Source organism: Canis lupus, chromosome 11 (assembly GCF_011100685.1).
Source record: "Canis lupus familiaris isolate Mischka breed German Shepherd chromosome 11, alternate assembly UU_Cfam_GSD_1.0, whole genome shotgun sequence".
NCBI classification, from domain to species: Eukaryota; Metazoa; Chordata; class Mammalia; order Carnivora; family Canidae; genus Canis; species Canis lupus.
In genome coordinates, this window is record NC_049232.1 from 71,876,585 (window position 1) to 71,903,688 (window position 27,104).

The 27,104-nt window shown below is 40.0% G+C and overlaps 2 long non-coding RNA genes across 3 annotated transcripts in view; one reads left to right on the forward strand and one right to left on the reverse strand.

Moving 5' to 3' along the window:
- Positions 1-2,928: 2,928 nt before the first annotated feature.
- Positions 2,929-27,054, reverse strand: LOC111097893. 2 transcript variants are annotated; one of them, XR_005367237.1, is made up of 4 exons: positions 26,902-27,054; positions 8,619-8,728; positions 5,774-5,838; positions 2,929-5,066 (listed from the first exon to the last, which is right to left on the reverse strand). It is a non-coding gene; the product is annotated as an uncharacterized LOC111097893 (long non-coding RNA). The 2 variants fall into 2 exon arrangements; XR_005367236.1 differs by lacking the exon at positions 26,902-27,054 and adding an exon at positions 14,294-14,561.
- The window catches only part of LOC102152863, an 86,695-nt gene continuing 86,093 nt past the window's right edge, over positions 26,503-27,104 (forward strand). The window contains exon 1 of the long non-coding RNA XR_005367235.1: positions 26,503-27,074. This is a non-coding gene — a long non-coding RNA (uncharacterized LOC102152863). The remainder of the gene's footprint in view (positions 27,075-27,104) is intronic.

A 27,104-nucleotide genomic window follows, 5' to 3' on the forward strand; every position in this document is an offset into this window, starting at 1 on the left:
AGAGGAGCTGAAAACTTATGTCCACACAAAAGCCTGTGTACAGATGTTTACAGCAGTTTTATTCATAGTTGCCCAAACTGAGAGATGTCCTTCAGTAGGTAGATGGATAAATAAACTTATCCATCTTATAGGTTCCAGTTTGCTCCCATCTCAGGATCCCAGTACCCAGTTCTTGCAGAGCTTAGGGGCCAGCAGCACCCAGTGGTCAGCGATACATCAAACCTCCCCCAGGATCCTCCTGTGTGCCTTTGTTCTGTGTTCTTAGGCGTAGCTTCCCCTCAACCCCCACCGCGGAGTATTCCCCTGGCACTCCGGAGGACGGATTGGAGTGAGTTCTGCTGGTGAAGCCCTGCAGTCAACTTCCTATTATCCACTGAGCTATGGTGCAGCCTCTCCCATGAGATCTATAGCTCACCCTCCAGCTAGAGGAGGGGCTCTTCTTGTGCCATCATATCACTAGGGATAGTGGTCCCTACTTGTATCTACTATTCCTAGATTTTTCAGAGTTGTCTTTACCTTTTTCTGGTCAATACCCCATTACTATACCATGTTGTAATTTATAATTCTTCGTATTAAACTTTTTCTGTTAAAAGTACTATGTGATTTTGGTCTCCTAATTGGACCTAATTGTTATGGTAGGAGATAAAAGATAAAGAACATTAAGGAACCAATTTAGAAAGAACGATATACAGATAATAGAAGTTCTATTTAAAAAAAAGAAAGAAAGAAAGAAGAAAGAAAGAAAGAAAGAAAGAAAGAAAGAAAGAAAGAAAGAAAATTCCTTAAAAGATAAAGATTCGAAAGTTCCCAATAAATGAACAGATTTTTTAAAAAAGACCTCCCCCATAAACCACATAATCATAACCTCTCATAATTTGACCATTATCAAGAGCAAATAGAAGATTCTAAAAACTTCCACTTTGAGAGGGAAAGATCATCTATGAAAAGCAAAAAGAATTAGAATGCATCAGTGTAGTAGTGATGTTAATAGAATGTTATGAAAGTAAAGATAGGTGGTTACTAACTCTAGTAAAAATATACCCCAAAAATACGCAAGAAAGGAAAAACAAATTTCATGTTCATTTATATAAATATTAACACAGATGTCTTATTTAAATTAAAGTTATTATAACTATGTTTGCTTGCGGAAAGACATAAGTACAGGAAAAATAATGCTTAAAGCTGAAAAAACCAAACAATATTACTGAGAACATAATCTTTAGAAATACAGTGCTCCATATTAGAAAATAATGCCAATGTTGTTTGTGAGGAATAAGGTTTCTTTTGAGCAATAAGAACAAAAAATTGGGTGTGATACTTCTGGAAATAATTTTAAGACTTTCTGGTTATTTTCTTGAAACCCTAGGCATGTATACATTTTGATTAAACTGTAAAATAAAAAGCCAGAAATAAAACTTCCATTGGGGAGATAAATGAGATAAAGAATGGAAGAAATCAGCAAAGTATTTAACAGATAATAATCGTTCAGTGAGTGGCAGTTTCGGTATAATGATTGTTGAAGAAATAAGTTTAAGAAAAACTCTATGATTTACCATTAAATTTGGACTTCAACTTCAAGTAAGGTGTTAAAGAACTGGTAAAATGTGGTTTGACACAAACAAGCATACCCATTCTTAAGAACACAAACTTTTTTTGATATTCAATTTTGAAGAGTTATCATGTGGATGGTTCAAAGGGGTCAATGAGCAGCACTTTACATGATGACTTAGACAAGGTTTTGGCTGGAAAAAAAAAAAATCAATGTTTCCAAGAGTGTTTCTTTTTTATACACTTGCCTTACAACTACCAAATAAATCAGCAAATACTCCTCCTCACATTCACGTAACAGCAACAACACAGGAAATGGTGCTAAAATCTTTTTAAAAATGCATTTAAAATAAACTTGTAAAGGTCTATGTCAATTTATGTGGATGGGGTCTAAATTAACAAGATTCTGATACTCTAATTAACGAAAGATTCAAACAATATTTGGGGAAAAAAGGATCAATACGGAGCTTTTCAACTAGCTCACTTCCAGGACTGAGGTCAGTTGAAAGTGCTTTGACATCATTTGCTGTCAGATAATTGGCTTCTTTACAACAGAGGTCAGGCACGGGCTGACCATGTACACAGGGGTGCCCAGAAATTCAGAGATTGCAATGCCCAGAAACAAGTGACTCACTGAATCTTTAAAATATATTGCTGAAACTAATGTCACCCTCTTACATTTCAAGCACAGCACCACACCGGAGTCCGTCTAATGCAGTGTGATCAAGTTGCATCAGCCAGTTTCAATTTAAGCCTGACAGGTTACATTTTAGCAATAAAAGAAAGTCTTATTATGAAGTGGCATTTACATAGGAGCCTAGCCGGGGACCCTCTGATCCGCACCTCCAGATAATATTTCTTGATCAAATTTTCTGAGTAAGAGTAATAGATACACCGAGAGAGACAGAGAGATTAAACCCACATGTAGTCAGCAATGTTGAAGGATGGAGTGAACTCTATCCCCACTTCGCTAGACAGGGAATAGTAGGGTGTTGCGGTAGGCTTCACATGGCCAATTAGAGTTAGGACTGAACACTTAAATATGCGGCCTGGTAACGAACTTTAGGATAAATATGGTGAGAACTTGGCCCTAAATATCAGAAAGTTTAATTTCCCTCTCAAGCTTACCCACAATTAACTTGACCAACCTTGGCCGCATCACCTCTTTTCTTTTTAATTTTCTCACCTAGTAGAATCATTAAAAAAAACAGCAAACTATCACAGAATACTGTCCTGAGACTCATGCAAGATAACAGGCACAAAGTGGTTTTGAAATGGTAACAAATTCTATTTATACTTAGAGTAATAAAATGGCTGTATGGGAAGGTCTGTATAAAGAGTTCAAAGTTTGAGCAAAAATGAGTTTATTGTCTCATGTAATTGGAAAAGCCAAAGGTACAGATGGCCCCAGGGAGGACTAGGTACTTAAAAGTTATCCAGAATCTGTTTTTTCCTTTATCCTTATTACTTGTATCACCCTATGGTTTGACTTCTTTTTTCTTATACCTTAAAGAGTTTTTCCAGGCAATGGGTAGAGGGAAGGTGGCAAATCGCATCTGTCTCCTGGCTTATACTGTCAGTAGTCATATATAGGAAAGAGAGATCTTGTATCAGTTTCTGCTAATCAATTTCCAGGGTACAACTCTAATTGGACCACATGATCCATGATCACATGACCATATCGGGGTCAATAACCATGGCCAAGGAGAGGGGTTTGTAGTTAGCCAGACCTGGCCACATGAATGCCATGAACTGCATAGAGTAGTCAACATTCAGCTCTTCAAAGTAAGCGGGTGCTATTACCAGAGGAAGGGACAAAGAAACACTGGACAATTGACAGAGACAAGGATCAAATGTCTACCGTCTCTCTGCTCCCAAAGCTCACCATGCGTCACCATGCTCACCATATCATAGTGCTGATTACATTAGAATTGAATGATTTCTTTACTTTTCCAGATCGCATACATGTGTCTGATGCCTTTGTCTACTCTTAGCAGGTGTCACAGGTAACATGCGTTCGTTGCTCAATAAACACAGGTTTAAGGAATGAATTGGTGAATTTCTTGTTAAAACTGTGGAGGAATCTGCTATCCCAGTTTTTCTGTACATGTAGGATCAGCTCCTTTGTGCTTCCACTCTCCGACTCTCAAAGCACTACGTGGGAACTTTTTCTCTATCTGCTTTATCAAATATTTACATGGCACCAATTATGAGCAATGCTGTATGCAAAGTCCTTCAGATGATTCAGAAGAGTAGACTCAGAATTACTTCTGGCTTTCTTAGATGATAAAGGAGAAGCTCTATCTAAAGAATCTTACAGCCAGATTGATGAACCACGTCATCTGATCCAAAATGGATAATCTCTGGAAGCATGTGTCCAATGCTTACATAGTCGACTCATGTGATGCATGACATTGAGGTTCAGAGGGAAGGTGAATGAACACCATGTGGAATCAGTAGAGAAGCTAGATGACCAGAAGGGAATACAGTGTCCTGGAGAAAGCAAGCAAGCAGGAACTAGCATTGAGCCAGACACTGTGCAGCTCATAATCACAGTCTTATTCTAGCTCTCACAGCATTTTTAGCTCTACTTGGCAAGGTGCAAAACTGAAGTTCAGAGAGATTAAATAAATTAGTAAAACAATGAAATCCACGGATGCAAGGTTTATAAGCATGTGTTTATACTTTCAATGTCCGTGTGCTTTCCCTCATGGTGTAATCAATCTTATATATGTCACATCAGTCAGTGTATCTGTGTCCAGATGACCAATCAGGAAGTACAACAGATAGATCAATTATAGATACATTGAATCAGATAATTATAAAAATGTTAAAAGGTGTAGGAACTGGTCATAGATGATAGAATACAAACATGAATGGGAAATGAAGATCTATGAATATATAATTACATGCTATTGATAGGTAGGTTCATATATATTCATATAGGGATGCCATCAATTCCATTTTGTAAAAGTCATTTGGCCAAACATGCTGTGCTTTGGTGCGAGGATAATCAGGCAATTATGGGGAAGCCACAGTCTGCTCCTACGTCTTCCACCACTTCTCTGGCCCCATGTTCTTGCCTTTTCTCATTGTCAGTTTTGTCATCTGTGAAACGAAAATCGTAAATGGCACCCAGCCTATTCTTATGGGGTAGCTTTGAGAATCCTACAAGGTAATTGTTGGGGAAGCACTTTGGCAACTGTAACATGCTCCGTTGCCCCCCTGGGTTTGACCTGGGTAGTTTTGCAAGTTCTTTTGAAAAGATAGTCGGCCCCCTTTCAGGTCAGGAAATGGATTATTTTTTTGAGAGGATGCGTGTGCTTGGCTGCTGCCTGCCCATCACTGAATGCATGTTTTATCAGTTTCCACATCACTTCTACTTTGCAGCTCAGCTCATATCATCAAAAACCACTCTTGTGCCCTCCATGTTAGCATATGGTCGTTCCTCTGTTGTATCTCTCGCGCCATCTCCAAAGCTGAGCTCAGTAACCGACCCTTTTTTGATGCCAGATGATCTAAAAGCAGCATGAAAAGTCAGGAGAATGTTTTCTCACTCAAGATCAATATGCCTTTAACCTTCCTTTCCTCTATCCTTGGGGAAACGCAATGGTCTCTTCTCACTTTACTGGTAGCTACTGCCCTCCCACATGCCTGTCTTTCATTCTCCTCCCCCACTCCCCTTTCCCCACTGCCTAGTTAGAATTCAGCATGTCTTCCTTTTGGAGCTCCTGTGTTAAAACCCATGATAACATGTTCTGCTGGATGGCTTTTTCCAAACACAGATTCCCCTATTGCTATGGACAGAAGAAGCCAAGGAATTACTCTCTTTGAGCCAGAGGACACAGGTTTGAATCGAGCTCTGTTGTGATAAGCACCATGACCTTAGAGACCTGATTTCACCTATCTTAGCCTTGATGTCCTTTTCTGCAAATTGAGGGCAACACTGGCTGCCTTGCCTAACCCCTTTAAGCACAGAGCATTTACGATGGACAGGCTCTAGATGCTAAATCCTGTATTTGAAAATTTTAGTGGCAAATGGTTTAATTTTAATTTAAAAACACATATGGAATACTCTTTCAATGCTAAAATGTACTTTAATTTTTAAATCACTATCTTAATCTTAATGTAATCTTAATGATAGTTGGGTAAAGTATGTATTAGCAATGTCGCCATAGTATAGATGAAGAATCAAAGGCAAAAAGGGTTAAAAAAAAAAACTTACCTCAAATTACATATTCAGTAAGTTATAGCACCAGATTTTGAACTCAGGCACTTGGGTTCTAGGACCTGTGATTTTAATCATTATGTTAGGTTACTTAAACAATTCAGTGATCCACTGACAGTATATTAGACCAGTGTCATGTTTTGGATGTATATCATAGGAACTTATTTAGTATTTAGGAGCAATATATTAGTATAAGCTAGGTAATGGCATGGTAATAACCAAGTACTAACAGAAATTTACTTTTTAATTTCTGCAGAGGGCAGTGAGTAACTATCTAGACAAACTCTTCAAGGCAGCATAATCATTTGATGATCCAGGGAATAAGAACCTGATGCTGGTGGACATTACTAACATCTTCCACTCCCACCATAGAATATTATTCATAAGCTAAAAATAGTGAAATAGATGGACAGATTATAATAAGAAAGACTATTAAAGACTATGAAAGCACCAAAAATAGTAAGATACCTAGGAATAAACCTAACAGAACCAGTGAAAGACCTGTACTCTGAAAACTATAAAACACTGATGAAAGAAATGAAAAATGACACAAAGAAATGAAAAGACATCCCATGCTCATGCATTGAAAGAGCCAATATTGTTAAAATTTCTATACTTCCCAATGCAGTCTACATATACAATGCAAACCCTATCAAAATATCAGCAGCACTTTTCATAGAACTACAAGCAAACCTAAAATTTGTATGGAACCACCAAAGACCCAGAATAGCCAAAGCAATCTTGAAAAAAGAGAAGCAAAGGTGGAGGCATCACTATTCCAGATTTAAAGTCATACTACAAAGCTGTAGTAATTAAAACAGTATGGTACTGGCACAAAAATAGATACATAGATCAATGGAACAGAAGAGAAAACCCAGAAGTAAACCTACAATTCAGTGTCAATTAATTTTTGACAAAGCAGGAAAACATATCCAATGGGAAAAAAAGAATGTTTCTTCAGCAAATGGTGCTGAGAAAACACGCAAAAAAATGAAACTGGACCACTTTCTAATACTATACATGAAAATAAATTCAAAGTGGATTAAAGACCTGAGCATGAGACCTGAAAATATAAAAATCCTAGAAGAGGACATAGGAAGTAACGTCTCTGACACTGGTCATAGGAACATTTTTCTAGGTATGTCTCCTGAGGTAGGGGAAACAAAAGCAAAACTAAACTATTGGGACTACACCAAAATAAAAAGCTTCTGCACAGCAAAGGAAACAATCAACAAAACTAGAAGGCAACCTACCAAGTAGGAGAAGATATTTGCAAATGACATATCTGATAAAGGGTTAGTATCCAAGATCTATAAAGAACTTAAAAACTCAACACCCAAAAATAATCTAATTTGAAAATGGGCAGAAGACATGAACAGACATTTCTCTCTAAAAAAAAAAAAAAAAAGACAGATTGTCAACAGACACATGAAAAGATGCTCATCATCACTCATCATCAGGGAAATGCAAATCAAAACCCAATGTGATATCACCTCATATCTGTCAGAATGGCTAAAATCAACAGCACAAGAAGCAACAGGTGTTGGCAAGGATGCAGAGAAAAGGGAAGTCTCTTGTACTTTTGGTGGAAATGCAAACTGGTGTAGCCGCTATTGAATATAGTACAGAGGTTCCTCAAAAAGTTAAAAATAGAACTACCCTAAGATCCAGCAATGATACTACTGGGTATTTACCCAAAGGATACAAAAATACTAATTCCTTTGAAATAGTGGAGATATATGTACCCTTAAGTTTATAGTAGCACTATTTATGATAACAAAGATATGGGAGTCAGCCTAAATGTCCATGAATTGATGAATGGTTAGGGATGATGTAGTATATATGTAACAATGAAATATTATCCAGCCATAAAAGAGAATGAAATCTTGACTTTTGCAATGGCATGGATGGAGCTAGAGAGTATAATGCTCAGTGAAATAAGTCAGAGAAAGAAAAATACCATGTGATTTCGCTCATATGTGGAATTTAAGAAACAGATGAGCAAAGGGGGAAAAAAGAAAAAGAGAGAGAAACAAATCAAGGGGCCGACTCTTAACTATAGAGAACAAAATGATGGTTACCAGAGGGGAGGTGGGTGTGGGAGATGGATTAAATAGGTAATAGGTATTAAACAGTACACTTGTCGTGAAGAGCACCGGGTGATGTATGGAATTGTTGGATCACTATATTGTATATTTGAAACTAATAGCACTGTATGTTAACTGAAATAAAAAAAAAAACCACAAACAACTTATGTGTAGAATTATAAAAACCATTAAAAATGAAGAAAGAAATGGAACATGACATAAAATTGAAATGCATACAAAGTTAAAATATGTGCAGCAAAGCGATACACATTTGCAGAAATATGCATAAAGGAAAATATAAATTGATTATATTAAAATGCTTTTATATATGTTTATATATCTATTTTCTATCCATCCATCCATCCATCCATCCATCTGAGTAGAGAGGGAAACAGAAGAGAATAGATTATATGAGGACTATGTATATTAAAAAGAAATCAAGTAAAGGGCTTTGCATAGATCAAAGAAGACCATAAGTCATGCACTGAGAAATGCTAATAGGTCAGTCCTCTAAAAGGGTTGGGAAATCATAGCCCATGGATCCAATCTTGCCTTCCACCTGGTTTTGTGAATAAAGCTTTATCAGAAAACAGGCACTCTCATTAGTTTACATACTTCCTATGGCTGTTTTTGTGATATAATGGCAGAAATGCATACGTACAGCAGGGACAGACCACCCTGCAAAGCCAGAAAGGGTCGCCAGGTGTCTGTATAGAAAAAAGGATCCACCCTGGAGAATAGAAAAGAGACCATACCTTCCTCCTCATGTCTGTCAGTGTTCAGTCAAGAAACGAGCCATTCTATGTCTTCTTCTACTTAAAAATGGCTGAATATAGAAATTAAGGGGTAACTCAACCCCTGGAAGCTAAAGGAAGAAAGGTTAGGAAATTGTTACAAAAGAACTCATCCTGAAACACAGAAGTGGGGGCTTCTCAAACATTATCCATGACACTACTGTAATTCCCAAAAACCTTTGGAAAGTTCCTGACATCTGTCTGAATCTGCTGTGGTGAGAGTATGTGGATTTTAAGAGCTTTCTGGCAAGCCTCTGTAAATCTTGTGACATCTCCACATATCTGGCTGCAACTGCCCTAGACGATAATGGTTTCTTCTTTTCTACTTCCCAAATCTAGTATCTCCCATTGTTAAACGTTAAGCTACAACCAAACTGGGCATCAGCGTTCTAGGACGTGCCATTTGGCTTCTCCTCCACAATGTAAAGGAGACATAGAAGAAGGTAGTAGTGATATGAGTTGCTGATAGTCAGTGGAACATTCCCCTTTATTTCTGCTGCCTTGAATATGCTAGGAGTGCAGCAAACATTTATTTATTCCAATGATGCTCTTAGTTCCACAATACTTTAGCTTAAGGTTTTTGGACTTCTTGGAGGACTGTGCTTGGTCATTAGAGGGTCTGAACAGGTGCTGATATTCCCCTCCCAACATTGTGTGTGTGTGTGTGTGTGTGTGTGTGTGTGTGTGTTTCTAGAAGATAGGAAAACCCATCATTTTTGTTACCTATTAAAGAGTTCCAGGATCCCTTGGAGAAGAACTACCTCACTACTATGTCTGCTAGACTCTGTGTTCCTTCAATGCAGAGAACTCTGTCTTTTTCATATACCTCAGAGCTTTGCACAGGGTCTGACACAGAGTAAAATTTTAGTAAATGTTTGTAAAATCAGTTAATTAGATAATGAACACATATAACAGTCTTTGCAGTTAAAATGGAGAATGCATATCACCATTTTTTCAAAAATCTAGCTATACATAGCTAATAACTACTCAAGTCTTACCCTTTCTAATGTGTTCCAACCCAATTTATCTTAGCACCAGTGGCTGTGAAAGATTAGACCATTGTGCAGATAACAAACATAATACCATTATTCCTGATAAGAGAATGCAAGATTCAAGAGTCATAAGAGAGGAGACAGCAGGCCAAGGGGGACAGACTCTGGCCCCTTCCCTCTGCCCAGAAGGTCATGTCTGCAAAGTTTCCATCCAGCCTGCCAGTAGGAACTGCATTCCCTTGACTACCCTTTCTCTGCCTCTGTCACAGAGATGCCTCTGCTCCCTCAATACCTGAGAAGTTCTAAAAACTGAGAAATAGCTGCTGAGTCATGATCTCCAGTGCCAGACTCTGCTAACAGAGCCTTCTTTGTATCACTAGACTTTCGAATATATGGGTTCAAGTCCTAATATTGCCTTTCTTGCTTATGTCAACTCTGGAGAACTACTTGCATGTCTGTATTTCATTTTTCCACTCTCCAAAAAGGGATATAATGACAAGTATCCTAGCAAACAAGGAGATGCAAAATCATTCAACATATTACATGTCAATAAAATGTAAGCTATTAAAAACAGTATTTATCAAACACACCCCAGGATGCTCATAGCTTGGAAATGTTAATTCTTGGCTTAAAGGAGTTAGTCAACAGCTAATTTGGAGACCCAAAAGGCCAATAGTTACTAAATAGTGAGCTGAAACTAACATTTCCCCTCAAACTCAAACTCAAGCCAACACTTTTTTTTATGAGCTTAATAGCTTTTGATTAGCTGGCTTTCTCTCTGTTTTTTCCTTCCCATTTTCTGGGTTTAAACAACTTCCTTTGCCAGTTAAAACCTAAATCCCTGAAAATCTGAACTGAGCATGCCAGGCATAATTCTGATGGTCATAAACAAGCTCAGGATTTAGCTAAAGCCTCCTGCGTCTGAGCTAAGTGTTCATCCTCCTCAGGATTCCAGAAAGTGCCTAGACGCTCACTTCCTCCGCCCTCCATTCTCTGATCTCTGATCTCCTTGGCATATAATTAGATGGTCAGCAAAGACCACAGAGGATGCAGAGAACCCACAACTATGCAAACAGGTAAATGTGCTGTTCTCCCTACTGAATCCATCATTCCAGCAAATTTCTCTGCAGACCTGTTTTCTCGTCATAAAAAAGGAAGATGATGGTTACCAGCCTGCCAGTCTTGGAGGCTATTAAGGAAGAATGAGTAGTTTTTCCCAAGACATTAGGAAATGCTTCATAGACCATTTTAGTTGGAATTTGAAGGACAAGAAAGAAGTGACCACTGGAGAAAGTGGGAAAGAGTTTGCAAGATTCTGATATTTGCTATTGGAGGTAAATCAAATGTCACCACTAGGAGAACATCAACAGAAGAAAGAGCATAAATCTAGATGTGAAAAGATGAAAATCTATGGCACTTTCAGGTAAGAGAGAGAACTCTGATATGCTTAGATTTTCTAGTGATTCAGGAGAGCAACTGGAGACTGAAAAACTGTGATTAAGACAAACTATGAAGGGTCTCAGAAGCCAGGGTAGGGATATGTAATTTATACTATCCAGGAGAACTCTCTTTTTAAGAGTTTTTAAGAGCATGACTCTCTTTTAAAAAAAAAAAAGTTTAACTCCTTTCTTAACTTCTTTTTAAAGTTTAGAAGTGTAGTTATAATTAGTGTTTAGAAAATTACTTCACCAGCTGTGTGAAGAATCCAACATAGAAGTACCCTTCAAAATATATTAAGGCACAAGTTCAACTGGTGATTAAAAGGTGCTCTCATGTAGACACCCACATCCACACCCTCAAGACTATCATGCATTGTAGTTATACAACAAATGTTTGTTGAAAGAAAATAAATGAATTAAGGTTAGTAATTTTTTGTTTCCACCAAGCTAATTAAGATTTTTTTTTATTATTTTCCTTTTGATTATTTAATTATATGACTTCCCAGAACAACTAATCATTGATATGCTTGGTGTACCCCCAAGAAGGAGAATAGAGAAAACAGGTGAGTTTTTATCATTTTATTTGTCATGGAATTTCTTTCATCATGTATCCCATGGGGACCAGTGTTCCATAGAAACCCATGGGAAATGTTAGATTAAAAAGAGAGACTGTAGGCAATGAGCCCTTGCAAGGAGCAATTTAGATAACTCAGGAGAGCAAGCCTGATGCCTGAACTACAACAGTGCCAGATGGATTAGAGAAGAAAGAAGGCTTAGGGAACACATTATGAAGGAAATATGGAGAAGGCTTAATGATTCCTTGGATGTCAGAAAAGAGAGAAATGGAACAATCGGAACGATTCCTGGTTTTTAATTTAGGAAAACTGTAGCCTTACCCTATTCATATAACTTACATAATTTAGTAAAGTTATTTATGAAAATCTATTAGAATTGAATGTAGCATTCCCTTTCTTCATTGCTTTCATGAAGTACCCAAAAGTGAGAAAAGGGAGAGTACTATGAAATTGGTGATCACCTGATGGCATCAAAATAGATAGATAATAGATAAGTAGATGATAGGTAGATATTTAGATAGATGATAAAAGGATATGGCATAGATATATGTGTGGATATGTACACATAAATATCCTAATACTTCTTCTTCTATTTATTTTTAAAGATTTTATTTGAGAGAGAGAACACAGAAGAGAATGAAAAGGAGAAGCAGATTCCCTCATGGGCAGGGAGCCCGACGTGGGGCTTGATGCCAGGACCTTGAGATCATGACCTGAGCCAAAGGCAGATGCTTAACTAACAGCCACTTAGACGCCCCTCTCCAAATATTTCTTAAAATATGTGCCAAATATGTAAGGTTGTTATGGCATAATTATTTATAATTTATAAAGACACTTAAAAAAAACTCAAGTGTCAGGCTCCTGGATGGCTTAGGTGGTTAAGCGTCTGACTCTTGATTTTGGCTCAGTTCATGATTTCAGGTCATGAGCTTGAGCCCAGCATCTGGCTCCAGGCTGGCTGTGGAGCCTGCTTAGGATTCTCTCTCTCCCTTTCTCTCTGTCTTTTCATCTCCCCCACTCAGGCACATGCACTCTCAAAAAGAAAGAAAGAAAGAAAGAAAAAAAGAAAAAGAGAGAGAAAGAAAGAAAGAAAGAAAGATCTCATTTGTCAAAGAATAGAAAATTAAACATGGGAGTATATCAATACAAGAGAGTACTACTGCGAAGCCATTAAAAATCATGCCTTACAAGAAAACCACAAACATATAGAAGAAAAATCCTCCCATTGTATGACTTAAGTGTAAAAAAAAAGGGGGGAGGTTATAAAGCAGATTATACAAACAGGAATTTTAATAAGGAAAATATGTTTGGATTCTATGCATAGAAAACAACCATAGAGAAGGTGCCTGGGGAGGCAGGGGTCAGTCATATAAGCATCCCACTCTTTTTTTTTTTTTTTTTTTTTTTTTTTAGCATCCCACTCTTGATTTCAGCTGAGGTCATGATCTCAGGCTCCTGAGATCCAGCCCCAGGTCAAACCCTGTGTCGAGCTTCACGCTGAGCATGGAACCTGGTTGAGATTCTCTCTCCCTCTACCCGCCCCCCACCTTGCACACGCTCTCTCTTTCTAAAAAAGAAAAAAAAGAAAGAAAACATCTGCAGAGAAACATAACAGCATTTTAACAGTAGTTTTCCTCATGTATGGATTTAATTATAACTTTTAGTTTTGTCTATATACATTGAGTTTTCCAGATTCCTATGTGGTACTTATTGATAAGCATCCTCACCCATTAATATTGGGGATTTGGGGAGATAATCCATGCTGAGACTTCCAAAGATAAACTTCAAGATAAGTTATGAATTAATAGCAAAGCACATCATCGCGTAGAGTCCCTCAGTACAAACACACACACACACACACACACACACACACACACACCCTGTCAGCCCCTGTCAGGGTCTAAGCCTTGATGATTAGAGGGGCTTTGCCAGAAATTGAATGTAATGTTTTAACAACATATTTTGTGAACAAAGGGATTCTAGGTCCAAGCAGAGATGTTTGGAGGCCCTGCCTGCAGAGAATAGAAGGAGGCCATAGTTTCAGCTGCACACAGAGGATGAAAGGCTTGGAAACGCTGGCTAATAACACGGTCGGCCCAGGCACCAGTGCCTCTAAGGGGCACGTCAGTGATGGCAGCTTCAGGGATGACAGGGACAGAAAAGACAAGGGGCCTCTTTGTGGTGATGGTAGTTGCCAGCCTGGCTCGAGCAGAGATGTCAACGTCATCACTATTGTCCTTCCAGGCTGGGGAAGACCCTACTTTATGAGCTAGGGATCTGGAGAAGAAATGAAGCCGGCCTGGAACTCCTGCTTAGTATGTGCCCCCACAGAGGCATGCATTCCTGTGTCCTGATTATGGCTCTTTTTCTACCATCTGCTCTTTTGCCCTCAACCATCAGACCAAATTAGGGGAGTTTGCAGGTATTAATTCCCTTTTTCTCCCCACCACCAGACTTTTTTTTTTTTTTTTTTTTTTACCATTCTGAGAGGTAAGATTAATTCTTTTACTTACACATATACTTACTTACTTACTTATTTACACTTTTAGCTTAGGACGGGGCTTGGGGGTTTAGGAGATGGAAAGGAAGGAAATGGGATTAAAATGTAGGTCAGCTGGTAAGTTACTTACAAATGCCCGAGATGAGAGAACACAGGGACACCCAGCCAAGTCCTTGGAGAGGGCCCAACAGGTAGATGTAAGGAAGGACAGTCTCTTTCTGTGTGAGAGTCACCTCCTTTGGGGTCAAAGCCACTTTCCCGAGTTGCTGAAGCGAATCTTTATTTTTTCCTAAAACTCAACAGACAGCGTCTTCAGAACCTAATTTGATTTTGATTGATTTTTGAAACTTGAAACACTTCTAAACTAATTTTCAGTATATTACTCTTGTCAACGCTTAAAGATTTTGTCAGGAGGAATTTGCTGAACAGACACAGTAATTTTGTTTCTCATGCTGGCATATCACCCCTAAAGAGGAAACCCGGGGAGGGGGCGGCTCTGTTACTACAGCTACTGCTATTAGAATATACATTGCAATTACTTTGCTGCTATTTTGGGGGCTTTCTCAAGCAGTTCATGCTGCAACCCACGGGAGTTGGAAGCCTTGAAATAAGAATCACAGAATCATCAACCCCTCTTGGTCAGACCTGGGATATAAAGGAAGGATTTGAGGCTTAGAGGGGAGAAGGGATTCATCCAAGGTCATATAGCAATTTAGTGACAGACCGGGGACTGGTGAACATCTTCACACTTTTAGCCTATTTTTCTCCCCAGTCCACCAAGAAGCACAGAAGCCACGTCAGCCCTGCAGTGGTCATGGCCCAAGACGGGATTTATTAAATAAATACAGCAGTGACAACTTCAATGGGAGAAGGGGCGTTGACTTGCAGTCAAAACACCAATCGATAGGCAGTAAAAGCCACTGTGAAAGCCCAGCACAATGCTGCTCCTTCCAAAGCACAGGGGCTGTGTTAACAGTGTCTCCCCTTTTGTCTCGCCAGTCATCAGATCCATCGGGGGCCGTTGGAAATAGCAGTGACATTACAAGATAATAACCTCTGCTCATGCCGGCATTATGCCGGGAGGGCTGTCAAAGAGTGGTTTTCTTTTATTACTTTTTACCACCCAGGGTCCATGGCATGGGGACAGATGGACGGGCTCATCTTAACAAATAACCAATGGGGACAAACTGCTTTGTCTCAAACTGGTGATCTTCGCTCAAGGCAGGGGCTTCAAAGCAAGCACCTGCAGGTGCCTGGGTAAAAACACGGGCAGATGCAAAGCACAGAATTATTCAGGAGGGGAGAGAATTGATAGAAGGTTGGCCTATTGTGTGGACAAATGACTCAAGGACTTTCATCTGCTGCAAAAGTACCAGGATGCAGTGGGGGTTCACTATATGTGAAGAGAAATGTCATTACGAGCAGAGGAGAGGCTGAGGAGTCTAGGGTCTGTTGGAGCAGTTTGAATGTGTTTTCCAGGACACAGTGGCCTTTAGAAAGATACTGAGAAGTCAAATTAGTAAATAGAAACTGAAAAAGGGGGTGCCTGGGGGTTGAGCACCTGCCTTCAGCCCAGGGTGTGATCCTGGAGTCCCAGCATCGAGTCCCACGTTGGGCTCCCTGCATGGAGCCTGCTTCTCCCTCTGCCTGTGTTTCTGCCTCTCTCTCTCTCTGTGTCTCTCATGAATAAATAAGTAAAATATTTTTTAAAAAAATAGAAACTGAAAAAGGAGTGGAGCCATTGATATTTCAAGACTACTTAACTAGATACGTAGGAATACACTAATATCCGGTTACTCTATGATTATTATCACTGGGCCCCTGGAACCAGACCATTCCTTTCAGGGAGTGGCAAGGTTTTCCCTGAACAAACTGTTTCTACTCTCAGAGAGTCCTGGGAGGAGGTGGAGACCCAGCAGGTGAGTCAGAGACTGTAACGGTGGCAGTGGGGGGAGGTGCTGGTCTGTCTTTCTCTGGATCTCAGAGCTCAAGCTGCAAAGAAAACTGGATTACCTCCAGTGGCAGGGCTGGCCATGAGGAAACTCCCTGGGGGCAAGTCAGAACATCAGGACTGTAGTGTGGGTCCAGGTCTGAGCTGTAATTGCAAATTAATCTCTGCAGTTACTTCTTTCTATATGTATTAATCTCTGCAGCCCTCCAATTACATGATAGCCTTCTCTCTACTTACTATAGAAAATTAATGAAAGGCCGGGCCTCATTACGGGGCTTTCAAGGCAAAGGAGCTGGGGATTTGGGCACATGTCTCCTCCCCTGCGGGCAGAGTGATGGTAGCAGTAGGGTCACCCGCAAAGGGTAGCTGTGTCCCGTGGAAAGCTACTGTCTCTGGAACACAGCAGCAAGGTGGTTGCAGGTGGTGGCTAGGAGAAAAGGATGCCTGGGAGATGTTCCTTAGCATCCCGTAAGCAGCAACCTAGGGCATCTGCAGAAGCACCCACGAGATGTTTTGAGGGATGTCCTTTGGGGGCAATAAAGCAGGTAGGTGCTCAGACCAGTGTCACTAGCATCAGAGAAAGATATAAATGTTCATAAATGTTCATAAATCTGAAGCCTTGGGGCACTTCCTAGTCTCTCCAGGAATACGAAGCATCTCCAACAAAAAGGTGCTTCCTAAAAAACCCATAAAGATGCTAAGCCTCACAGCAAAGTAGAGCATTGTGGTAGCAGCTCTGGGAAATGGAAGCTCTCTTAGGCTGGACTCATGCAGAGGACACCTGGACGATGCGGTAAACGAGCTAAACACTCTGATATGGAATTTAGTTCTATATTGTCTTAGAGGCAGAAGTTTCCAAACCTATCGTCCTGGGACCTGCAACAGCAAAACCACTCGGGGAACTTGTTAAAACTGTAAATTCTTGCCTCCCCCACCCACCCCTCAGTCCTACTGGGTCAGGAACTCTGGGGCAGGGTCCAGCACTCTGTGTTTGAAGGAGCCCCCTCGTAGGTGATTCTGATGACCATTCAAGTTTGGGGACAACTGACGTAGAGCATGCAGTAGAAAGCAAGGTAACAGAAGCGTGGCCGAAGATGTGTCTGCCAGGAACTCTGCGGCAGCTGGGAGTCAAACAATTGAGACTTAGCGATTATTGGATTTTAATACCAATAATAGACTTCAGCTTTCATATCATCGTATGACTCACAAAATATTCAAGCTATTGAATTTTGTCATTCCATCATTTACAAAAGTACTGCACATTACTTCCATTTTACAAATGAAGCGACTGAGTATCAAAGAGGCACTGCTGTTCAAGATCGCAAGGGTAGTAGGCAGGAGAGGAAATAGAAGCCCTGGACTTCTGATGGTTGACCTTTCTTCCCTGATGATGAGAAATATTCACGAATCTTCTAAATTTCCAGAATTTCCCTAGCATTTATCTAGCGCCTTCCATGTCATCTGTCATCTGATTAGCAGTGAGCTTTGGAACCCTCTATTGAGGCTTCTGTGTGTGCTTCCGGAGTCACCAGGAAAGGGTGCTGTGATAGACTAGTGATGTCCGCTGTGAACGTCAAATGGGAGATTGCAGCGACTGTGCAACATGTGGCACTACCCCCCCTTACGAGGTGACCTTGGTCTAGTTTCATTCCATTCTTTGGTTAGAAGCTGAGAAATACAACCTGCGGAGGAGTAGGATCTGGCTTGGAGGGTGAAATAGGGATGGGCTGATAAAGAGAGAACGATTATCCGCATCTGCCTTCATCCTGTCTCATTTGCTATTATATGGGTCATGTTAATTCCATCCAGCTGTCACCACCTCGGAGAGAAACCATCAGAAAAGCTCACAGTCTGACATCATCGCAAATACATACCACTGCCCTAGAAACCCATGCCTCCAAAATGTTGGACGTGCTCTTCATGACACACTTTCTCATGCCAACTTCCTGGAAAGATTCGTATGTCCAAGTTCTACCGGGCCTCGTGAATAGACCTGATTCTGTCCTGTTAGGAACAAATGGAAATTGTCCATTTGCCAGCTTTGTCCTCCTGACCGAAGAAAAAACCACGAAGAAAACAGGCAGGCCAACAAAGACAATATAATCGACCAACCAGAAATTCCTAAAGCATCAAGTGTTTGGGAACATCTGACTGTTACTGTTGGGTGTGAGTCACTTGCAAACTCAGGCTTGGTTTTTAATTGCTCCCAGTTGCCACTTTGCTCTGAACAAACAGACCAAACCTTTGTCCAAATCATGTGTGATAGAGCAACATTTTCATTTCCTATAATGCCAGCAATGAACATTAGCTTTCTCTCTGGCTTTTGCTAATTTCCAGGGACTTCACTGCAATTTGGAGAAAGGCCTCTCCCCGCGGAGGCCATGGTTTCCAGCCCCGTTGGCTTCCTGGCCCTGCTCTGCGGTTCTCCCCCTACCCTTTGCTAATATCATATCTGCAATCATTACTCCATTTTGCTGTGATTTTAATTAGAGGACATGTGGTATCTTTTAATATTCTTCTGCACATTGAGGCTCCTGAGCACTTGTTACCAACCAATGCCTCAATATAATTTAGAAGCTGTGGCTTCATAAGCAAGTCCTCCAATCTTTTGATATTAAATTTTCAAATTAATCTCTGCTGTATGCATCACTGGTGATTATCTTGGCCTAAATTATGCATCCTTCTTAAAGTTAGAAAACAACAGCCCTTCCCATCTGACAGTGGATCTATGCAGATACCCTTATCTCTAAGGAGACGTTTATTTTTAACCCTCAATGGTTTATAAACAGGGATCTCTGTGACTCCAGCTGTGTTTGCTAGCATCCCACTCATGACAATAATAGGAGCAAAAACTGATCCTGAGTCCTTTCCTAGCCCCTCTTATGGCCTCCCATTGTCTCCAGGAAAAAACTCAAGCCCCCGTTTATCCTTCAAAAGATAAATATCGGGTGACAGTGATACGATTATATTAATAGAAAAAATGTATGGGGTTAACTCCATTGCATTCCATCTTATCCTTCAAAGGGAGAGGATATGGAATGGTAGGATGTACATGGTCTCTGGAATTGGAGGGACTCTGATTTATATCCAGTATTCAATATTTATTGTTTATCCCATTTTTAGCAAATTACTTCCTTTCTCTATACCTCGTTTTTATTGTCAGAACCTATGACATTGTCATGCCAGCATATACAAGGTTATCAAAAGACAAACTTCCTGTCCTTCTAACTTCTCTCCCCACCCGAAATATTTACCTTCAGAGGCAATCCTCAAGGCTCGAAGGATTTAATTTAGATATGGATAATTAAGCCACATAAATACAGATTCTTGGGAGTTTTTGTAGTTTTGTTTTTGGAAGTGGGGTTGAAAAGAGTGAATGTCCTTCATGGATTATAAGCACAAAGAAAGAGATGAAATTAGTTATGTTACCTAATACTCCCAGATGTGGTTCTGTGTGCTCTTGGTTTGAGACCTCTGGCTCCACGCTGAAAAGCGGACTGCACAAGGTGGTTATAAATCCTCTTAGCAGTTGTTTTGAAGCAACTGTCCCATCAAATGATCTGACTATCTTCTAGTAAAAAGGAGTAAGAGAATCTGATGCTTTTTCATGTCTGAAGCTCTATATGATCATACAATGGTTGAACAGTACTGGAAATTTCAATCAATCAATCAATCAGATCTCTAGACAATTATGGTCAGACCATAATTCTCAAGCTCAGACCAAAGTATGACCAAAAGAAGGGATTCAGCACTCAAGCCACAATAATTCTCAGTCTCTGTGCTTGACAATATTGGAAATAGGCATACTTTCCTCTCCCCAGGCTAAACAACTTTAGGATGATGTATACTTACCTGTTTCTTTGCTAAACAATGCTGAGAATAAAATAATTTATAATAAACAAAAATAACTTAACTGCTTGCTTTAGGAAATATCTGCACCCAGTAGATAAGACAGTGAACTGAATAAACAGCTTATTTTTCAAGATTGATACCCTACTCATCAGGAATTACTTCAAGACCCTCTCCTCACTGCACACAGCAATCCAAAAGTGTTATGTTACAATCTCTAACCAATTCCAACGAGTTTCTGTCTTGCAAGACCTACCCTAAATTCATCCATCCCAGGCCCCCAAACTTTATATATTTCTATTTTAAGACACTACTAAGTCTCTGTGTCCTTTCCTGCACAAAAATCTAATAAGCTTAGTTTCCCTTGATCAATAGACTTTTCTGGTAGTCTATTGGGGAATCAACAGTTGACTCCATGAAGTACTTTATTATAAGACTAATTGTATTTCATGTTTAAAAATGTGGTTTCCACTTTTTCATCATTTCGTGCATTTCCCCAAGAAATATCTGTTGAGTGCCAGGAACTATTCTAGATACTGAAAACAGATATCCCTGCCTTCGCAGAATATTCATTCTAGGAAGGCAAGAAATACATATTTTTTAAGATAACAAGAACAATTATATTACCATAATTGTGTGATAAGTGTGTTCAAGAAAAGCTACCTAGGGTGAAAAAAAAGTATGTCAAAGGGGAAACTATCTTAGCTTTGCATGGAGGTGTGTGTTGAAGAGCATGGATGATATCCCCGAGGAAGAAACATTTAAGGTGAAGAAGTCCAACGGGAAAGTGTCAGTGATGGAAGCAATAGCATGTCTAGGACTTCAACGTCATTCAGAGCTTGCCTTGGTGTGAAGAGGGCCAAGAGTGAGGGCCAATACAGTGCAACCAAAGAGAGTGGGAGAGAGTCTCTCTAGAGGTTCACAAGGTGGTACTAATCAGACTTGGAGACATAGGAAGTATTTATACTTGTAAATTAGTTGGTGCAGGTGGTTCCACTGGTTCCAGCAAGTCTTTACAGCATCTCACACTCAACACCTGATGATTTTGTCCATGTTAGCACATCCTTTTGTTCTCTCTTCTGTAGCCATCTCGTCTCTACACTTTTACTTTCATTTTTTTCTTATTTTACCAAACTTCTCAAACCCCCTGTTTGTTCTGTTCCCTTTGCTATACTTTATCTAGGGACGGGGCTCCATAACCAACATTCCCACCTATCGGGAGCCTCTTGGGGACTGGAGGAGTTCTTGCCTCCATGGTTTTCATCCCTTGAAGACAGCCTTTAAAAGAATGTAGTCAATGAAGTCTTTCCACAGCTTAAGTAACCTAATGCATTATTGACTCTTTCCAGACATAAGGTCCCCACTGCTGCCAGCATTAATGAAGGAACTTTTCCTAGTTCACAGAGTTAATGGGCCTCTGGCCTTGCTCACTGTATTCCTGGAGCAGTTTACTCCCTGGGGAAGTGTGAGTGCCTCAACTGTATCTCAGGTTGCGAGGTGATTCCTGTTCCAGGAACATAAAGAGAATGGATGGTAGTTTGTAGAATGACTATAGCAGTTTGGAATTTGTTAGATGCTCGCACCTATTTCATAATGAGATTCATGTTCATGCCACACCTCGATGTTTCCTATTATAAACTTTAAGGCAGGATTTTCAAACTTTATTTTAAAATATTGAGCCTTTACATGCAATCAATTCTTATTCAGAAGTCCCATGTATAAAATAGAAAAAAGCAAAGCCTTCCTGCTGAAAGCTAAGAGCCAACACACTGGATTTTCCCTCAGTGCTGCTAACTCCTCAGAATCACCAAATGACCCCAGGTTGAAACAACCCTGCTTGACTTGGTTGCAGCAACATGATCGATGACAGAAACCCCAAATCCTCCTGCTATAAAAGCTTAAGCATTCTTAACAAAATGATGCAAACTTTCTTCTAAAAGCATAGCCTAGCTTGCCACAACAGAGGGAAATCTCGCACTGCCATGAATAAAAATGAATATATATGCATGAGCTAACACTATAACTGGGAGTGAGGGTGGCCCCTAAACCTAGGGACTAGAGAGTTAACACATCTTCAGAGACAGGAAGGCATGACCTTGGGCTCACCAGTGGTAAAAATGAGAATTGGATTCTAAGATCCAATTGGTCCTGAGATTAAAGAGGGACTCCCTCATGGAAAGAAGAAGGTATATAAAACCATCCTTTAGCATGGTCTAAATTCAAGAAAACATGTCCATCTGTTGCTAGTCTCTCAGTGGAAAAAAATCCTCTAAGAATCTATGAAATTAAAATCAGAACCCTGTTTCACTTTTAAGTGTAGGTTTGAATATAAATATATCTTTACAGTTTGTGAAGTCATGGGTTTTACTATTAACTTATTAATGATCACAGGTCTGTGGTCCACCTTCAGGCACCTGGAAAATTCCAACATGGTTCTTCTCTCGAGAGATATGTCCTCACCTCAGGCTGCACAGGAGCCTAAAACCCCAAATCAGAAAATGTAAGGAGGAAATGATCCAGCATGAGCAAGAGGCAACATATGCAAGAAACGGCTGACATAGCAGTAGATCTACTACCATTTCAATTAATAGAGCCATAGGATATAAACTATAACATAAGTGTATTTTAAAAACTAGGAACCTATAAAGAGAATGCTAAAAACATAAGCAGTGATTAAAATACAATGATAAAATAAATATTAATATGCTCATTTGATGTCAAATACTCATCACACTGTAGAACAGCAGTTTAAACACAGCCAGAGAAAGAATTGATGAACAGGACCTTGATTCTTTACCTGTAGACTATGTACCGAGCCAAGTTACGCTATCTCGGGTTCTCCCACATGCTTGAAAATAACCTGGGCCAAGAAGACCTAGATCGGAGAAAACACTACTTCCTGTGCATTTTCTTATAAAACTGCCCTAAGCGGGATCCCTGGGTGGCTCAGTGGTTTAGCGCCTGCCTTCGGCCCGGGGCGTGATCCTGGAGTCCTGGAATCGAGTCCCACATCGGGCTCCCTGCGTGGAGCCTGCTTCTCCCTCTGCTTGTGTCTCTGCCTCTCTCTCTCTGTGTCTCTCATGAATGAATAAATAAAATCTTAAAAAAAAAAAAAAAAAACACTGCCCTAAGCCAGCCAATTAGCAGTACAGCCTTTATACACTTTGTGAAGGACATTTCTATGACTTTCTTCCTCTGAAACTAATGCATGCCTATCAATAGATTCTGAAAAGGTAAGGTCTCTTTTAGATCAGAGCAGACACTCTTTGGGTCTCACATTTCTGACTTTGAAACATAACATTTCCTTGTAGATGGCCTCATCTGCAACCTCTTTAATGGACACAAGATGCTTTAAAATCTGTATGGACATACTTAATGGTCAACAAAATCTCGCATTCTAGAATAGCAATCTAACTCATGCTAAACGCTGTCACATTTTATACTTTCATTAAATCTAAGTCTCTTTACTCAAATATTCTGCATTGTTCCGTTTAATCTCAGCAATCACCCTCATAATTAGGTATTTTTTTTTCCAATATACAGATAAAGAAAGTGAAACCTATCAAGACTAGTGAATTTTCCAAAAGTAAGCAGATCCCAACTCCAAAGCTCACGTATTCAATCATCATATTATACCACATACTTTGAATTCTGAATCATGATTAATGTTTAATCAGGCTTAATGTTGAAATTCTGAGCAGGAGTTATAAGACCAGTTGACAAAGAATTTGAATGTTTGTTGCTTTGTTTTATTTTTACCTAATCCAGGAGTAAACAACAGAAACTAAGAGGACAATTTAAACCTACCACTGTTAGCGGTTCTGTTTAAAGCACAATTGCTGGAAACTTCAGTTCAAATTTGACCTGAGAATCAACTTATGGCAAAAATGCATCTCTCCCCAAGCTCCTCTGAGACCTCCTCAGCTACGCAGTACAATGGTTGTATTTAAGGATGTGAAGAGTTCATCACTGAGAAAGAAATACTGGGGCAAGAAGAATGTAGGGATTGTAAAAAAAAAAAAAAAAAACAAAAAACAAACAAAAAAATTTCCTTGTTGGGGCAAATATAATAGTAAAGGGCAAAAAGGAAATAGCATTGTAGGTCATTGCTGGAAGGGCTGCTGGTGCAGAGAGGGCTGCACAGAAGAAGCAATAAAGAAAAAGGACTTCAAGGAATGTATCTCTCTCTCTCTCTCTCTCTTTCTCTCTTTTTTTTTCCCCCTTCATAGCAACCCTTTTTCTGGGTTTCTTTTCTCCATCTACCTCAGGAACCAAATGAAGAGTAAACTATCCAGGTGTTTACAACTCTATAGTCTTCCAGGTCTTTCTTTGAGTTTCTATTGTTATTAATAATCTCATCATGATAATTGCTACTTACTGATTCAGCTCCTATTTTCTGAGCCTCTTGCATATCCTTGGTATAGAGTCTTCAGATGTGTTAGTCCCTGTCAACATACCAGTTCTTAAGGCAACTGTCACTTTTTTGCTTTTACGGATGAGGAAAGTGAAGTCAAAGAGGATAATGTGTAAGTGGAAAGATAAGGATTGAAAATCAGGTCCTTCTTTCTATGATCCATGCTCTTAACTATGAGGATATGCCACCTGTGCACATCAACAGGTATCAAGTAACTTTACCAGAGAGGGTGCTATGGTAAACAGTTTTGAGAAATGCCAGATTAATATAAGTAAACTGATTCATTTGAAAACATGCAGGAGAGATTTCTCAAAGGTCGGTATTTCCTAGATGTGACTACAGGGTCTTTTTCACAGCACACGTCCCAAGACTACTGTACTGTGGAATGCACATTTGGAAATGTTTTATAGACTGACATTTTATTGGAGTGAACTCTACTTAATTATCAGTGCCAAAGTGTAGGTGCTCATAGTGCGCAAAATCAGATAATCAGCTCCGTTATAGAATATTAATTTGTCCAAATTTCTGTCTGCCTGCATATGCTATAAATTTCACTGAACATCTGGAAGAGACTTGTCTTCATGTAACTCCATGTTGTGTGGGGAATGTTAATGGCACCTATACTTTCCTTTCCAAGAAATTTCATGACTCTCACTTTTTTTTTTCCTCCCTCAAACACCATACAGACATTTCTATTCAATCAGAGACATTTCACCAGAGCCACTCACCTGGTATGTTTCAGAGTCCTTTCCTTAAACTCAAGTTTCAAAACTAAAGTGTGTGAAAAACTGACCAAACACAAAACAACAACACACACACACACAAACCCCATCAAACAAACCAAAAAAGCCAAACAAGACTTAACTTAGTAATTTTTATCAAAATGAGAAAAAAAGTTACCAAGTTCTCACAAGTGGCCAACCATTTCTAGAGCTATTTCCCTGATCTGGACTAAACATACAGTTGATACTCACAATTTGCTTCTGTCTGCATTTCCCTCAATCTATCGGTAATTACCATCATGGAGATAATCAATAATGAGAAAGAAGAAAGATTGATTGAATGGGGAAAAATGGAGTTGTTCTCTGACAGATGTGTAGAAGAGGCTCAAAGTATTAAATGGAAGTGAGGGTCCTGTCTTTATTATTGGACCTGGCAAATAGCCTATGGGATTTCCCTAATCTATAACAGTCTATGTTTGTGAAACAGAAAAAAGTAAAGAGAGATAATTCTATTCACCCTGTCCTTTGCATCTGCAGTATCCTTACAGAAAACACAGTGACTCCTGGACCCTGAGAAACATAAAATGCATGAGTAAAGTAACCCTGAAGATCATCCAATACAAGGATTTTAAACACTGTGTTTCATGGAGCCTTAGGAGAGATGCAAAGTGTGCTGCAGAAATAAAGGCTTCAGACCTCTGTCTTTCGCTTCAATGAAAGCAGCTCCATGTCTCCACTGGGCCGGTGGGGGCGGGAATTGAAATATCATTAAGGTGGGACTTCTAGTCAACATGGTATTCGGAGTTCACACCACTATCTCCGTGATCTCATCTAACACATGAAATGGCAAAAAAAAAAAAAAAAAAAAAAAGCTTTATAATTGAGCAAGTGCAGAGACCTATTCTAACTAGACACTGAGAGAAATATAAGACAGGCTGAGAGGGGGGTGGGAGTTGACCAAAAAGAAGCAGAAGCTCCAGACTGGCTGGCAACATGGTTAGCACCAGCAGGCACAGGGGGTAGCACTGTGGGTGTCTCACACCCCTGAATGTGAAGGTCAAGCACACATGGGAAGGAGGAAATTGGTAAGGATTGAGGGGTGACCAGGCTCTGTGAACCGACCTCATTCTAGGCCTTCTGAACAAGCAGTTACAATTGGGGGTGGGGGTGGGGGGGCATTTCTAGGTGGGAAACAGGCAGCACCTGAGCAGCCAGTAATTTGGGGAGAGGTTGGGGGCAAGGAACTCCTTCTCCTGCCCCATCCCACCCATTGTTCAATCTTAATTGAAATAGCAAAGACCTCACCGGAAGCTTCCAGTCTTAGAAGATAGAAGCTGGTAGCCTTGAAGGTAAACTCAACTGGAAATAAGCTGGTCAGCCATCATTACAAGGTATGTGAGCCCTGGCACCACAAGGTATGTGAGCCCTGGCACCACAAAGGAGAAACAACAAAAAGAGACAAACAGGGCTGATAAGATCAGAAAAGAAACTTGTCATAAGCATGATTCACATTCTCAGTGAAAAAGGAAGGCGGAGCTTCTATGAAGCACAACCAAGAAGAGGTTATAAAGCAGAGAGCACAGGGGATCTCAGTAGTGAGATGGAAATGCTTACATAATGGGAGTCACAATGGGAACAGCACAAGAGACAGACAATGTAGAACAGATCGAGTCAAACAGAAACCAGTGGTCTAGAAGATCATGCTGTAAAAATCTCCCAGAATGTACCTGTGCCATGTGAGATGCACACCCACATCCCCTGCAAGAAAGGATTCAAGGTCCAGCTGCATGGGGTGCGTGTACCTGAAAATCTCCAGCTGTCAGCTTTATAAATGGCTACTGGGGCTCCTGAGTCAAAGTCATGCTATTCTCAGGGCACCTCCTGGCCTTTGACACAGCAAGGGTGATATGTGGGGGCTCCTCTAATGAGCAGTCTTTGTCCTGGAGTGCCCTTCTGAGATGGCAGGGATTGTCAGGTAAGTATAGCCACTCCCTTGTGACATCAT